Source organism: Dipodomys spectabilis, unplaced genomic scaffold (assembly GCF_019054845.1).
Source record: "Dipodomys spectabilis isolate Male_0828 unplaced genomic scaffold, ASM1905484v1 ptg000043l, whole genome shotgun sequence".
Taxonomy (NCBI): Eukaryota; Metazoa; Chordata; class Mammalia; order Rodentia; family Heteromyidae; genus Dipodomys; species Dipodomys spectabilis.
Window position 1 is genome coordinate 17,500,794 of NW_024870720.1, and position 17,989 is coordinate 17,518,782.

Below are 17,989 nucleotides of genomic sequence, written 5' to 3' on the forward strand. Positions count from 1 at the left end.
CTATTTCAATACAATTTACACTTTCCTAATTACTGGTAATGGAGTGCTTTTCATGCTTATTAGCTATTAGCAGTACCCTCCAATACTGTTTGATTTTCCCCCCTATTTCTTTTTCTTTGTAATTTGTTTCTACGTATACTCTAGCCCTGTGTGTCTACTGTGTGTTGCAAATATTTCTCTTGATTCATCATCTGTCTTTTCGTTTCGTTGGCATATTTTTTTCCACATAAAATTGAAAACTGTGATGTAGTTGAGTGTGTTTAATTTTCTGTCTGTGACTTTTAGGTTTCTGGTTTCACTTAAAAAGTGGCTTTTCAAATAATATCCTAAATATTCTTTAGTATTTATAAACTCTTGTTACTTTTCAGATTTAGATACTGCAATAAGATCAAGAAGGAGGTTTTCATATTTGTTTTCTTCCCAGTTGGGCACTAATTCTGTCATGTTGACAATCATATATTCTCTCTCTATTTATCCAATTAGAATGGCCATCTGTCCATACAGATTCCTGTGCATACTTGGATAAAGGTTTGCACATTCCACGAAGTATCATGGTGCTTCTTGGCTTCTCAAAGTTTTCAACTACAATGAAGGGGAAGGGGATAAGCAGTCAAGAATCTAGAAAGGCAGTGGTGAATTCATCGTCATTGGTTTTCCATTAGTGAATGATCATGCCAATACTAGTACTTCAGGAATAATAAATGAAGATATAAAAAGGGTCATTTCATTTCCTTCTAATGAAAATTCTGTATTAACAAATAATGTAGAAATCTAAATACCTTGTAATTTTCCTTAAACATAGTAAAATGTACTTACATTTTTTTATATGACGATGCCTGTTTATCTTGCTTTATAACCAACTTGGTAAAATCCAGGGACTTTAAAAAGACTGTAATTTATTTGTTCCTAATATCTCTTGAAATAGACTAAATTGATACTCATGTTTGCAAGACTATCCCACCACACAATTATGTAGAAGCTATATATTAGAATAAAGAAAAAGCCAGACAGCCCCCTACTACAAACATCAACCAGTTTTATATTTCAAAAGCCTTTAGCTCAGCATTTCTTGAATGATGTACAGTGGAACACTGGATATACAGCATATAAATTAGTTTTATATATGAAAGAGATACTATATCATTAAGTTTGGCCATTGTTTTATCAGACATACTTAAGTAGGCTTTTTATTGCCGGAGTTCTCAGAGCTTGTAGTATAATTTTATGGTTAATAGTTGTCCATTGGGAATGTATTATGTACAATGGTAACCTACATTTATTGATCATTTATTTATGAGGGAGCTATGTGCCAGCAACGTGGCTAAGACAATATAATCTCATTGAGTATCTCCAGCAAATATTATTTTAGAAATTTTAATTTTTTGTTGTTATAAAGGTGATGTAGTTACAGTTACCTAAGTCAGGTAATGAGTACATGTGTTTTTTGTCACCTCTTCCCTAGCTTTCTTGTATGGGCAATTTGATATTTTCACTAGGCTAAGTAACTCGAGAGTTTGGTGAAGGAAATAAATAGGAGCAAATCCTTGTTTCCTCCAAAGGTCCTCAAGCCTTGGGAAGCTCTCCCAGTCGCCATTCCAGCCAGTATATTATTCTTCATTTTTTTTCTTCAAATCTTACAGATGCTCATTCAGAATGTAGAAATTTTAGTTAGATTGAGTTTCCTTGTTAGTGGTCTCACTCAATCTGCAAAGTTATGCAGTACATCAATTTCATATTCCCACATTCTCCATGGCACAATGACATCCTGCCAATGTCTGATTATAAATATCAAGATTAGAGCCTGCCTGTAACACAGCCACTGGGAGTTCAGGACTTGTCTGTCTAGAAATATGCGGCCATCAGAAGGCAGATAATTAATATAATGGCAAGTAATGAAGTAGGGGCTAAAGGTACAAGAACCTCATGGCAGGAGAAATTTATGAAGGGGAAAACTTTGTATTGAGAACAAATCATGCACTAGTAAATTTATCAAGGTGTCAAAAATTGGAAAATCTTTCAAGAATGGTGTTAGTTCACTGCTTCATCTTTGGTCCAGGCAGTACTGAGAGGCTTGTTGTGGTATTATTTGGTTTATTAACCATGGGCTTAATCTTTACTTTGCACTTAACTGTACTGTGTGCAGTTGTCTTTGTTTTTCTCTTTCTTTCTGGTTAGGTCTGTCTGGGAAAAATGGCCCCTTCTCTTTGTTCTCTTTCCATGCAAAACTGTACTTGGTCTGCCATATAATTCCTAGCCCGGCACCAGTAACCACCAGATGACTGTGCATATACAAGCTAGTGGGAGGTCCCCCAGGCTCTGAGATCACTTCCACCTCCCCTATGGTCACACCTTCTTCTCGCCCTTTTCTATGTAATCTCTCTCGGCTATTAGGTAGACCTACTACATCCTACTCTTGGGTGCAGCCCTGCAGTTTGGCTTTCCCTGTAAACTCCTTTCTGCCTGAACTATGTGGTGGTCCCCTTTTAGCAACCCTTCCCTCCCTCCCTCCCTCCCACCCTTCCTTCCTCCCTTCCTTCCTTCCTTCCTTCCTTCCTTCCTTCTTCCTTTCTTTGTTTCTTTCTTTCTTTCTCTCCCTTTCCCTTCCCTTCCTATGCTTTTCCTTTCCTTTCCTTTTCTTCCCTTCCATTTCCCTACCTTCTTCCTTCCTTTCCATCTCTTACCTTTCCTTATCCCTCTTTCTGTCTCTTTCTCCTCCACTCTTCTTTCTTCCTCTCCTACCTTCCTTCTTTTCTTTTCTTCCATATCTATGAAATGCCTATAGTGTGATTATCTCTGAGAAAGATACTAGAAATGCAATTTAACAGTAGACAGTCTTTTTCCTCATGGAATTTATAATCTTAAAAGAGAGACAGATAATAGTTGTTGGAAAAAAAACTTTGAAAACACATGGAGAAGACAGCTCAAAAAGAAAGAAATTGTTTTTGTTCTCAGTCAAAACACATTGGAAATGGTATGCTCACTTTTATAAAACATGAATTACATTATTTAATCTTTTTCCATAAGTGCCAATGAACTTTTCAAATGACTAAGTAAAAAAATTATCAACAAAGAACTTTAATATATCTAGAGAATGTAATTAGGAACTAACTGTTAGACTGATGATTCAACAGTACTAACCACCAAGTAAAACTATCTTTTATTAAGATAACACTGGTTAACTTTCTGTTATTATAGTAAATTTGCATTTATTTAAAAATTATGTAACGATATTTGTTATTAGCCTTTCCTTAGATTCTCTATCTCTGAGTAGTTGTTGGTGTCAAGACGCGTCTTAGAACTCACAGTACTTGAGTTGAATGTCAACCTTCCATTTTCAAGCTTTTTGCCTTGTCTTTCATAAGCAAATTGTATGATGGTTTCTATTGCTATGTCATAAACTATGATCTTTCGATATATTAATAAAAGAGGATCTATCATTAAATAGATGAAACACATCAAAATATATTCCTGTGCTAAAATGTTAAAAAAAAATGGGGTTAAGATACCTATCTAACTTGTTTGACCCATTTGTATGCACTTTTGATTATGGATAGCAACATAGGGAACAGCAAAAGACATAACACACTTCTATGTTCTTTGTAACTAGTTTCTGAAACTTCAAACCACAAAATCCATAATGTCTTTCAATCTCAAAATTCCTGTAAGTGTTAACTATATAGATATATATGCATTTTTACAATCAATTTGTATTGCCCTCCAACACTGTCACCATGTTGACTGACTGAGAGTTTTATAAGCCCATTTAAGGTGTAATGCCATGGAGGAAAGTACACTTTCCATTCTTTACAAACAATCACAGCCCCATAGTATCAAATTTACACTACTCGGACCCTCCAACTGTTTTTCTGGCATGCATTACTAGCTCCCTATTAAGCTAAAGTACAGACTGCCTTAACCCATAGCTTATTAGAAGGTTTAATGTCAATAATTTCCTCTTGAAGTTAAACAAATTATAGTCTGATTTGAAATGGTTGTACATTGTAACATCACCCAAGCCTTGGCGTTAGTAATAGAAGTATTCATAACGTTTTACCATTCATGGAGTTTTCTGCAAAGATCTGCCTGTGGAACAAGTTTCCTTACTTCTTTTTTTCCCTAGCTGTTTAAGGAGCAAGTTTAAAGTTAAAGCTTATATGTGAACTTAATTATTTTTTATATTAGGGAAAACACAAAGGTCTTTTCTGATTTTATTTATGCATCTCAAATTCAAGGAGATAGATATATAAAGAATTGTTTTTAGAGCAAGTACAACTGAAGGCTCTTGATAACACAGGAATTAAGGGCTTTGAGAACTTATTCCAGTTTCCACCCACAATGCAGAAGTACTAAATTAGAGTGGGAAGAATAGTTCTTCATGAGTACTTTTTAAGGTGGTGAAATTGAAAGTACGCAACTTATTATCCTCCAATGTTCCCACAACTAAGAAGTGGGAAATTAGACTTGCTACGTGAAAAGATGACTTCCTGCAAAATTGAACAAATGAGCAGTTTGATGAAGTACCATTGTAGTATGACGGGTTAGCGTAGACTTTTAGGAAGGAGATTATTTCATAGAATAAATGAACTCTATTGGAAAAAAATAAAGGAGGAAATGTCTTGTGCAGGAATCACTGAATTGGGTACTTCTTCCTTTAAAATAATTTTTAGTAGTTCCAGGTTGCATTGAACAGGGCCTGATAGAGTAAGTTGGTCTCTTTTGTGGAATTTTTGGCTGGTACATTCTTGCTTTCAGACAAAATTGTAACTGCTAGTGGCTTAAATTGAAATTCTTGACAGAAATTTCACTTGCTCTCTTTGTTAAAGACAAAATACAGATCTTTAGCTCATCCACAGGCCCTTTTCCTTTTAGGAAGTGCTACTCATCCACTGTAGGTTTGCCTGGATGGTGATCGTGCACCTGGTTTTTGAGAGGTGAATTATTAAATTCAACTGGAAGCTGAGTCAGTTGTCAGTGCCATCAGAAAATGGGAAGGAACTGAAATGAAAACCCACTCTTAAGGGCATCTGTGGGCATGTTGGTGCAAATAATCAGAATTTCACCTTCCAGTTCCATTATTTTTCGGTGGGATTATCTTAGAATGGTTCCTTGGTTTCCTTTAGCTTCAGCTCTCTCTCTATTAGATAGGGATTATCAATTATGAAAATATTCCTCTGGAACTAGGTTGCCAGGATCAGAAAAGACAGCATGGATGAAGCACTGATGTATTGCTGTCACTCACAAGCATTAAGGTATGATTATCACTGGATGCAGGGACTCAAATGGTTTTTATCAAGCTTGTTAATTCAGGGGAGAGTATCCAGCTGGTTCATCAGCAGAGCCTTTGTAGGACTTTGGGGAAAAAAGCAAATTGTTTTCTCAAAGCTAAAGCTGATACAATTGTTGAAATTGCGGCAGTGGCAGTGATTCTCTTTGCAATTTTAATATTACAGTGCACCCAGGTTCTTAAATATATCTTTTAGTTCTGGCTTATTATGGTTTAAGAACATCAGGAAGAGGAAGAAGAATCAGCATGAGGTTGATGGTTGAGTGACAACTATAATTTCCCATCTAACAGAATCTTGGCTATTATAAAAGTAACCTTCTGGTTATACAAAAGTTTAATGAAGTAGTGGCACAAAAGTGGTGTTTTCTATCCAACAAAGAACAAGAGTAGTAACAGAATTTAGCATGTTGAGTTATTCTTTCCAAAATCAACCACCCAAGGATCAAGGAATAAGATTTAAAACAGTATTTCTATACATTCTTGTTTTTTTTTTTTTGAGTGAATCAAACAGCTTGTATAGCTAAAACTGGGTAGCTGCAGTGTAATTTGGTAATGTTTCTATTTGTTGAAGAAATTCTGAGTTTTTGCAGGAATGACAAGAAGCAAAACATAATTCTCATGTGCATGAAGCATAGTCATAACATAAAATTATGAGCTCAGAGATATGATTTCTGAAAAGATTGGATTAACAATGTAAAAATTAGAGTCCCTTCATTTGCATAAACCTGGGGACCAAAATTCGGTGACAAAGCTAGCAGTTTACCTGGCAATGGTGGAAGGTGGGTGAAGTTTTGCAGTGTTTCACAGCTCTTGTTTATCTGAGGAAGTCAGTTATGGGAATCAGATCTTTCAGAAGTGCTTGAAAATCAATTCCAACTCGAACTGCAACTGATATAAAAAAAGGCACTAAAGGAATGCTCATTGAAAAAGGAGGAGAGGATTCTAACATGTAGCTGTTTGCGGCAAGAATTTCTCTAGGGAAGAAGAGGGTAATTATTAGATCAACACAGACCCTTTCATTCTTCACCTCCACCCCACCCATCTTTTACTTACTATTGTTTCCCCAAGGGTGAACTTTTGATTCCCTGAAGTTTTAAGGAGACTTCACCCTAGAAGAAATCGAAGCTTTTACTCAGAAAGTAGGAAAACTATTCCTGTGATAATGTGGTCTTTTCATACCAATAAAGTCTTAACTGGAAAAAAAAATTGCTGGCAGTCGCAGGGGCAGCCCGCTGTCTCTCTTCTGACATGGCTGATGTGGGACATTCAGGAGAAAGAGCTTTCTGGTGTAGCAGCTCTTTTGTTGCCTACATAATATATGTTGACTGAAAGAGCAGCCATGGGTATATAATAGAGAAGATACAATGGCAGCCACAATGTCACCATTGGTGATGGAAAGGAAAAGAAGCAAGGCACACGATCTCCACAAAAGAAGGCAAGCTCTGTGAAACTTGAGATGGAGTTGCACAAAAGTGATACAATGTGCATGGGGAAGGGAGTGTGATTCAGGTGTAATATTCAGGGTTCTTCAGAAAAACAAAATCTTTTAGGCAGACAAATAAGCATATAGATGGGCAGAGAGGAGATTTAGTATGAGAATTGGTTCAAGTGATTATGAAAACTCAGAAATTTGACCGTATACCAACTTCATGAGGGAAGCAGAAAGGATGGTGGTGTCATTTCCAGTGTAAGTCTCAAGGTTGAGAAATAGAAATGTCAGTGTCTGAGGGGAGGACAAGAGGTGCTTTAGTTCAAGGAGAGTGTGGAAAGAATTCATCCTTCCCTCATCTGTCTTTTACTCTGTTTTGAGAGGGTCTTCATTGGTTTGGGTGGTGCTCACCCATGCTAGGTGGGAAATTTTCTTTATTAGTTCTACTGATTCAAATGCTAACCTCATCTGGAAACTCCTTTATAGGCACAATCAGAAATCACATCTTACCAGATCTTTCTGGATAGCCTTTAGCCCAGTCCAGTTGACACATAAAATTGACTATGATAGATACTAATAACGTCTACTAGTTAAGCAATTAACTTCAGTATTCAATCTGTGTTTATCATAAGTTAGCTTAAAAAGGGAAAATCAGGAAAATTATAGTAAATAAAAATAGTTATTACTTAGCCTTTGGATATGTGAAAACAAAGACTATTTCAAGCCTTTGGAATAATTCAAAAGCAATTATCTTTGAGAGTTTTTTTTTTCCAAATTGATATAACCACACAATCGTTGGCAGTAGCATCTATAGGTAACATATATAGGTAAGATATATTCAGAAAAGTACACTGTTCTTCATGAGCTGAGAGCTGGAGAGAAGTAGGTCCAGAAACCCAGCTTCTGAAAGCTGGGCTGTTTAAGGGTCCTGGGACCTACTTTTCATTATATTGCTTTCATTCCATTGGCTTTAACTCACTAAGCAAACGGCCCAAAGTTCAGGCTTTATGCCGTATACCATATTGCCTTTCTAAAGGTGGAAAGGTTGGTGAAGAAGGTAAGTGATCGGCTTCAGTGTTTAACACTTGTTCCCATGCCTAGATTTTTTTTTTTTGCCATGTCCATTACGTCTTCTAGAGCTATTTTTTCTCCTTTAGCTTGTGATCTTGAGCAAGTCTATCCCACTTTAAACTAAATAAGCTTCTATAGTTTCACAGGGCCTACCAAAACAATCCATACTCCCCACCCCTTCCACAATCCCTACAGCAGATTTTCTTGAAGAGAGTTTGTCTCCCATCAGAGAAAACTGAAGGGACAATATTATAATACTGTTCTGTAAGGCCTCTTAATGTGGCTTAAAGCTATATAGACAATATACTGTTCATTAAATGAAATTTTAATGTGTGATGAAAACAGTATCTTCTGACTCTGTGACTCCTTACTGGTTACTTGAAATGAATGCCTACTTCTTGCGTAACTGCCTTGGACATACTACAATGCTCTGATTGCACACAACAAATATTATTTTACTATTTGTTTGGCATACTATAGAAATGGCAATGAAAGTCCTTAGATTTTCAGTTTCAAAGACAGAGATTAACTTTGAGATCCTGTTGGCTGTGTGGCATTCTCTCCAGACAATGGGACTCTGGAATAGATTAGGCAAGTGTGATTAATATAATTGTGACTTTCAAAATAGAAACAACAACATTGCCTTCCATGAGTTATCTCTGTTCCAACTGAATGCCATACTCACATACATTTGTATACTCGCAGGAAGGGGGAAGAGTAGGGGTGGGGAAGCAGAAGAAGATTCAACCCCATGCAATAGCAGCACACCTCAGAGGCTGAAGCAACTGTTTTTCTTTTAGTATGAAGAAAGATGGGTAAGCTTATGTAGCACCTAATAAAGGATCAGAGAACAAAATGGATGTTTTTGAGAATGAGGTTCTGGTGATTTCAATTTTAATACCCATGTCTTATTTTCCTCTGGTACTGGGGCTTGAACTTAGGGCCTGTTGAACTATCCCCTAGCTTTTTTGCTCATGGCTGGCATTCTACCACTTGTGCCACACCTCCACTTTCAATTTTTGGTGATTAACCAGAGGTGAGAATCTTATGGATTTTCCTGCTCCAGGATGGCTTGGAACTGTGACTCTCAAATCTTAGCCTTCTGAGTAACTAGGATTATAGGCATGAGTCACCAGCACCTGAATTAGATGAAATAATGAGAAGAAAAAATTGGGAAGGAGCGAGGGAAGGAGTTAAAAAAGAAATGTACTCATTACCTGATGTATGTAACTGTAACCCCTCTGTACATCTCCTCTATAATGGCAATAATATATATATATATATAGGTATATATATATATATACACACACACACACACACACACACACACACAACACACACATACTGAGCTGATGTAGTTTGTGTTACCAACTGACTTCTCCTAGACTTCAGCTTCTATCATTCTAGGAGTTTATTATATTTACTCAAGTGGAGCAGGTAAGTGTTCAGTCGGAAATTTCTATAAACACTACCCAGAAAAGTTTGCTAACCTCCATTACAATTACTGATGTACATAAAAGAAAGCACAACTTTTTCCCTTATATTGATCTCCCATTTGAAAAAAAAAATGAATGAAACAAGAAAGATTACAAATTGTCTTACCAAGTATGACAAGCAGTGCATTTTAAAGTGAATGAGTCTTAATTTTAGTGGATGCTTTCCTTGAGCCCTGAGGGAATCTATGTTAATAACTTCTACGGAAGGACACTATATAGAAATAGAAAACCTTGTGCAGTTTGTGAGAGTATGTAGGAAGCTATATGTCAACTAAAATGGGTTACGTGTCAACCCAACGTCAGTTTAGTGAAAACAATTACAAATTAAGAGACAATGTGATAAAGAGAATAAATCTTGGATTCAGAATATTGGATTTTAGCCTGAATTCTACTACTAAAATTCAGTTGAGCAACTACTTAACTTTTCTGGCCTGAGTTTCATCATGGATCAAACAAAGGAGTAAAATAGAGGTATTATATTTGCTCATTTCCAAGAGCCCTTCACAATTTATGAGCTCATGATTTCCAGGGACATAGATTGTCATAACTTTTACTAGTTAAGCAATTAAATTCAATATTCAATCTGTAGCAAAAACTAAATAACATATAACAAATGAGTTGAAAAAGGGGAAATTAGGTGAATTATATGCAGTATAAATAAACTTGAGTCATTTGGAAGGCATTTCTGTATTATCTTGCTAGTGACTCTGGCACCCATATGTTCATCACAGCACTGTGGTGGTTTTATTGTCCTCTCTGGTAGTGCCAATCATCGTTAGCACTAATTAATGAAATTCCAGGGTGCTGTTTGCCAGGAAGTTCATGCAATGGGTGAAGCAAACGATGGTGGCAAAGTTTCCATCATTTATATTGCTGTGACAATATTGGCTCAAGTTTCAGAAACAGTAATTCCAGCTCTCAGTCCCTGTGCGAACAAATGTAGATTGATTTATGTTTCGAGCCTCTCCAGCATATTGTCAACACGGAGAAGGCTGCCAGAGCTCACCCTTCAAAGTGCTGACATTTTCTGGGAATCTGCTTGCCTTCACACATATTCTCCCCAGTAGCTTAAATTTGCACACATTGCTGAGGATTTTTTTCCTTCTTTCTTTCTTTCTTTCTTTCTTTCTTTCTTTCTTTCTTTCTTTCTTTCTTTCTTTCTTTCTTTCTTTCCTTCCTTCCTTCCTTCCTTCCTTCCTTCCTTCCTTCCTTCCTTCCTTCCTTCCTTCCTTCCTTCCTTCCTTCCTTCCTTCCTTTCTTTCTTTCTTTCTTTCTTTCTTTCTTTCTTTCTTTCCAGGCTTAAGCCATAGATTATTGGTATTGAAATAAGTCTACCATTAATAACCCAGTTGATGTCAATACTAAAATCTTTTGGGGACGAGGTATGCCCAGGACAGGTTATAATCTTCCTTTAACCCCTACTGGAATTCCCTTGAACCGGGTTTAAATTTATTTGTCTTGGTGAGTTCAAGGTGAAGGAGAGAAGATGAATGGGAAGGGGGTGGTGTGGACAAATAAAGTCATAATGCTCAATGTACGTATGTGAACATGGAATCAGGTAACTTGAGGGGGTGAGTGGGGTGGGGAGAGATGGGAGGGATGATGAACAAGGTGACACAGCACTTCAGAGATTCCTCAAACCAATCATTGAGATCAACCATAGGTTACGCAGGATCAGTTCACATTTCTGGTTAGGGACAAATATGTTTTGTGGTTTTGAAAATTTATATGTAATGGAGGTAATCTTAGACCTACTGCTTGATAAACTTTTACTCCTACCTTGACCAAAATAAAGAACAATTCTCACACTTTAGAGAGATCCTTTTTCCCCTTTTCCCTGGTTTTAGGCCCAGGTCATCTGTGTAGGAGGGTAAAAGAGATGGTTATTTTTTATAATGAAAATATAGCTATTTAATTGTTATCTGCAAGCTTTTTCTCCTCAATTGTTTTTATCACTTCAGAATGACTTTCTTTAAAAAAATATTTCAGATTGTTTTTCTCTGCAGCACAGTGAGGAGTTGGGGGGGGGAGAGATGGGACATTGTGATCTTTGTTATTTGTCAGTTCCTATCAGACACATCTGCAGAGCTGAAAACTTCCAGTTGTCCTTTATTTGATTATTAATATCAGGGTAGAAGATTGATATTTTTCTTGTTTATAAGAATTCCAAATGATGATTTATCTGTAGGAAAAGGATAGACCAATAATATTATAGTATATCTTCAGTGGGAGTTTTTCTTTTTTTGTGTACAATTTGTGTTTATTGGTCAGCTGCTGGACAGAGACTTTGAACTTGAACAATTTTCCTTTGCGTCTTCATTTTGTTTGCAGTCGGCAACATTGAACTTTTAAGGTCCATTCCACTGCAGAAGAACAGTACTGTCTTAGTGGTGACTGAAGCAATTTCCTGAAGTTGTACCCTAGAATGAGATGCACTGTGAACAGCAGCAGCAGAAATGAAAGCGAAGGTTTGTTGACCACAGAAGTCTGGTTTGTCAGGTCTTCATTGTAGAGCTCTGGCTTCCATATTGATCTCAGCACACTCAAACCCTGATCCCTCCTACATATCACCAATTACTTCTGCAGAATTAGTACTGCACATTTTTATCACACTTCTATACTTTATAAAATCCTTCTTCGTGTGTTATCTTATTAGTTATTATGATGGCTTTATAAAGCAAGGTTGTATGTCTGTGTTCTCCTTTTTTCATTGCTATATAACTGAGATTTAAAGTGATAACAGGTCTTTTGCCAATAATATACTTCCTTAAAAAGGTTGGTTCTTCAAAGCCAGGCTCCCTAGTTAGAGCCATGAGGGATGTCTAATTTTATTAATGACTCTAAAATATATAGGAGTTACACTCATCTTTACAGGGAGTTAGGGATGGCATTCAGGATGGCAAAGGACTAGAAGGTCAAATAAAGTACTATTAGATGGGAACTTGTAGGAAAGTTCAACCCGAAACAGATTTTCCCCAATCATTCTTTTTGTGGATCAGTCTTGAATAGCTTCAGTCTGTAGTTGCAGTTATGACTTCAGCATGTAAATACGACTTTAGCTTAGCTGTTTTCAGCCAAGAGAATCTTTTAAAGTATAAGCTTTTCAATTGGGATGTTATGGTTTTAAAGCTGTCAGGAGACTGTCTTAACATAACACTGGCTATGGTAATTGAGTGAGAAATAGTTATTAGATGATTCTAAGTCTGGTTCATTGTTGTTTTTTCTTACTCTATAGCAACAATGAAATAGTCAATTTTATAATTATAGTACATGTAGAATTTTATGATTATACAATTCAAATCAACATTTTTGTGTGTGCCAGTCCTGCCTGGGGTTTGAACTCAGGGACTGGGCTTTTTTTTTTAATCCCCCTCAAAGCTCACACACTATTACTTGAGCCATAGCTCCACTTCTGGCTTTTTGTTGGTTAGTTGGAGATAAGAGTCTCATTGACTTTCTGTCTGGGCTGGCTTTGAATTGAGATCCTCAGAAACTCAGCCTCCTGAGTACCTGAGATTACAGGTTTGAGCTACTAGTATCCAGCCATATCAACAATTTTGTAATGATAGAATTATAAGCAGTGGAATTTATTGATTCACAGTTTTATTTCAGTATTTAGATATATTCAGTATCTGCAGTCCTTCTAAATTATCCTGCAATTCTTAGGATAAATAAGTGCCCATAGTCACATAGAATATATGTGGTAGATATAGTGGTCTTGTTGTTAGTAGATTAGCAATGTCAATAGATCATTAAAAATTAGCAAAGAAACCACAAATTGTTACTAAAATCCTTCCTGTCGTCTTCATTTCATAGATATGCTGTAAGTGGTGTTCTTTTCCTCAGCTTCTGGGTCTTAAGAACTGTAGATGGCAATCCAGCCATAAAAATGACAGGGTTTGTATGCAGTAGTGGATTTTGCTTTTCCTAGGAGCATAAAATTATATTGCTCTAGGAGGGCAGTGTATCAGGACAAAAGAATCATAAAAACAAAAGCAAATTTCAAGGAAATGGAAAATAAGATAATTTTTTGCAGCCTTTTCTTTATAAGTTCCACTACATGTAAGTTTACAAGATACAATTTGGGGCTCACGAGTTAATCAAGAAATACTATGAAGGGATTTCGAACTATGGATAGTAGAAATTCTGTTACCATAGAAACAGGATACCATACATGAGAACAGGCCACATCATATAGAAGATTTAATTACAATGAAATGATAAATGAATAAAGGCAATTTTTTAGCCTATTTGTAGCTAAAGTCCAATAGAAGTCCAGTTTCCAAGGAAACCTATGTCTAAAAACAGAAATAAGAAAAAAATATGGAATAAGATGAACTGCATTTGGAGAAGACGTTGAAAAGATAAGAACAGCTCCATCCGTTAAGAAGAATATTTCTAAGTTTAAAAGAATCACACTGAGAGGAACTTAGATTTCTTGTGAGTGTCTTGAAGTATCTATATTAACAATAACAGACACTTTCTACACAGAAAAAAATAGTTGTTTGAAAAATGTCTAAAAATCTAAATTTTAGAAGAGAATCAGAATGGCATATTTAGACATGTGTTTATTTTGAAATTAGTTTCACTCTGACTTAAGAGATCAAAGCATGGCCAAGAAACAGCAATGTGATGTCAGCATATCAGTTGGATTCAGAATCATGCATTCTGTTACCATTTTTTTTGCTCCTGGTTTATGCATTTTGAAGCTCTTTTTTGATGTAAAAATGTGAGCTCAAAATATTCTCTATCTAAAGTTGTCTCCTAGAGGAATGGATAGTGAATTTGGGAGACTCAGAAAATACTTAAAAGAGTTTGTCTCAAATTATTAGTTGTTTTTATTGTTATATAACGGAGGTTGCAGTTACATAGATGAGTTAATGAGTATCTTTCTTTTTGGACAATGTCACCTCTCCTCAGCTCTCTCCCAGTTTTTTCCTTCTGTCCCCATCTGCAAGTTGTATAGTTAATTTTCAATACAGTGTCTTATATCTCAAATTTAAAGCTACCAATAGTTGGGCTTTCTAGTGTAATGGTAAGCATTTATTTTAGGCATTTTAATTTTAAAGGAGCAAAATAAAAACTACACCTCTCTTCCCTCATGGGGTATGAATACATGCAAAATAGGCAGAGGGATCAATTTCTATGATTACTATATTTTCTGTGTGTGTGTGTGTGTGTGTGTGTGTGTGTGTGCATGTGCACTAATCCTGGGTCTTGAAGTCAGGGCCTAGGTGCTGTCTCTGAGCAATTTTTTCCTCAAGGGTAGCCCTCTACTACTTGAGTCACAGATCCACTTCCATGTTGGTCAATTGTACATAAGCATCTCATAAGCCTTTCCTGCATTGGCTGGCTTTGAACCACAGTTCTCAGATCTCAGACTCCTGAGCCACCAGTACTAGGCAATGCATCTGCTTTTAACACTCACAATGTTCTATTGATTTGAACAATAAAAAACAATTTGAAAGCCATAGGGTTTGGAGTGAGACCATCATGAATTTAAATACCAGTTCTATTCTCACTAAGTCTATGGCTATTAATATTAGTGTCTGTAAAGCATGGCTTGTCATTATTGATATTGGCATTATTGATATTCAAGCCAGATAATTGTTTGTTTTAAAGGCCTTCCTACATATTGAAAAGTGTTTAGAAGATATTCTTGCTTTTTACCAGTTGTATGAAAGTAGTAAACAACCTCCACCCACCCCATTACTGTTTGTGATAACCAAAAATGGTGTCTAGACATGGCAAAATGTTTTCTGGGGATTACAAGTACTGATGTAAATTTACATGATGCTAGTAGGTGATACATAAATGATAGTTGTACATTGTAAGTTTTTGTAAGGGTGTAATGCATCTTATGATGCAGATATGGCCACTTCATTTTCTGATTACTCATGCTTTCTCATTTTTTTTCTTTTTCATTTTTGAAACTGAGATTCAGTCTGTATCTTTTCAAACATTTACTGTCCTCTGTAAAATTAGTATGTCAATTAAATGCATATTACTTGTTTTTATCTTTCATATCCTTTAGCTTATCTCTGTATTCCCTAGATAAGGTACTGCATGATTTCTACAGAGCTCTCCTTTATTTATGTCTATTCTTTTCATGGGAACTTTATCATACCTCAGAATTTCAACAAGAAGCATGCTTCATTTCCATGTCTGCATTCCATAATGCTCTTTCTTTTGTTATTGGTTTTGTTTCTCTCCCTACTTCAGTGGTGGTTATAAACTGGTAATTACAATTTAAGTATCAAACTGTGTCTTTCAGATGTCCTTGCTGCTAATAATGATTCTTCAGTCTCTACTGCTAGACATACAATGTATACTTTATAATTTTAAACTACTGTATTTTTCCACTTTTATTAGCATGTAGCAGTTGTACAAGGAGACTTCATTGTGGCATTTCCATATGTGTGTGCACTGTCACATCAAACTCTTCTCCTCTATTGTCCCTCCCCTTCTCCCTTGAAACAATTTAATCAGGTTTCTTTGTTCTATTTTCATGCATGCATATAATGTACTTCAACTATATTAACCTTCATTTGCCCTCTCCATTCAGTCTGCTAATTAGTTCAGTTTTAATGGAGTATTTATTATTGGGGTTTCATTTTCTCTGAATTATAAAAATGATCCTGTGGAAAATTTGGTGATTTTTCTCTGGGGTACACTACTGTGTCACTTCATTTTGAGCACAATAGTATGTTATTTTTCTAAGTCCATATGGAAGATGTAGGGCTGTGGATTTTCCTTTTTGACATAGACTTTTTCCACTTAAGGAAAAAATTTCCATTCAAAGTTTAGGGTTGATAGATCATTTTACTGTTATGGTTCCCAAAGGTGAAACTTTGCCCTGGGAATTTTCCTGCCTGACTATTTAGAGGCTTTACTTTGAATTTTCCATTGGAGTCCAAATACTTTTAACACTAATAATTTCACTACAGCCATCTGAATCCAGTGCCTGGTCATTATGGATTCACTCTTCAGATTTCCTATCTGAAAAATTACATTCCTTGCTCTGAGTCTTTAGATTTAAGATGTAAAGATTTAAGATTTAAAATAAACATTGGTGTTTGATCTTTGATTAAATGACAGAAAATTTCAGTTAAGAGGAATAAATTTGTGAGATCTGCTTAACCTCATGATGATTGTGGTTAACAATATATTGTATATTTGGAAATTTCTGAGTGTAGATTTTAGGTGTTCTTATCACCAAAAGATGGTAACTATGTGAGGTAATATACAGACTATTTCTCCTGATTCATACATAAATTCATTAGCTGGACTGGCCAAACATTCAATGGATATAATTTCTGTACAATAAAACCATAAATCACTTTGTTAAAAGACAACTCCTTTGTACAACTACTTAAAGATAATAAAAAATTAAAATACAAAATAAAATAAATATTAAAATTTACACTTCCCCCATATAGCATTTTTTGTAGCATCTTTTTTTCTGTTTCAAGGTGTTTATTGTTTTCATAAATTTCCATCATATTAATTCAGGGTGAATTGCATAAATTTTTCTTTTCTTTTTTAAAATTTTTTTATTGTGAAAAAACTGTACAGAGGGGTTACAATTACATGGGCAAGATAATGAGTACATTTCTTATCAAGCATTGTAGCCTCCTCCTTTGTTTCCCCTTCCCATCACTTCCAAGCCTCCCCCCACACACCCAATCCTTCCCCCACCCCCCACCAAAGTTGTAAAGTTCGTTTTCGACATGACAACTTGTACTTCTCATTGTTGCAATGGGTCCACCTGCATCCTTATTTAAACGACTTGTTTTTCCCCTTCCCCTCCACAAATTATACCGACATCAAATACAGTGAAGGCAGGGGTTATACTGTGGGGGAGGGACATACAAAGCAACAAAAAAATAATTATATAAATGTGTTAGAAACAAATGCACTAAAGAAAAAAACCCATTTAAATACATATCTTAGGGTTCATTTTCCTAACATCACCTTATCTGACCTTTTCTGCTTGACTCATACATATACTAACTATTGCAAATGAGGGAAACCATGGGACCTATGTTTCTTTGGGCTTGGCTTACTTCACTTAATATAATTTTTTCCAAGTCTTGCCATTTCCTAAGAAATGGGGCAATGTCATTCTTTCTGATGGAGGCATAGAATTCCATTGTGTATATATAGCACATATACCACATTGATCCATTCATCTACTGAGGGGCATCTGGGTTGGTTCTATATCTTAGTTATAGTAAATAATGCTGCAATAAACACAGTTGTGCTGGTAGCTTTAGTGTGGTCTTGTTTGTAAACATTTGGGTAAATGCCCAAAAGTGGGATTGCTGGGTCATAGGGGAGATCTATGTGGAGTCTTTTGAGGAACCTCCATACTACTTTCCGAAGTGGTTGAACAAGTTTACACTCCCACCAACAATGAAGTAAGGTTCCCTTCTGTCCACATCCCCTCCAGCATCTGTTGTTATTAGAGTTCTTGATTTTTGCCATTCTAACTGGGGTGAAGTGGTATCTTAATGTTGTTTTGATTTGCATTTCTTTTATGGCTAGGGAGGTTGAGCATTTCTTCATGTGTCTGTTGGCCATCCTTCTTTCTTCTTCAGAGAAGTTTCTCTTCAAGTCTTTAGCTCACTTATTTATTGGGCAGTTGTTTCTTTGAGGATTTGTTGTTGGGGGATTTAATTTTTTGAGTTCCAAGTATATTTTAGATAT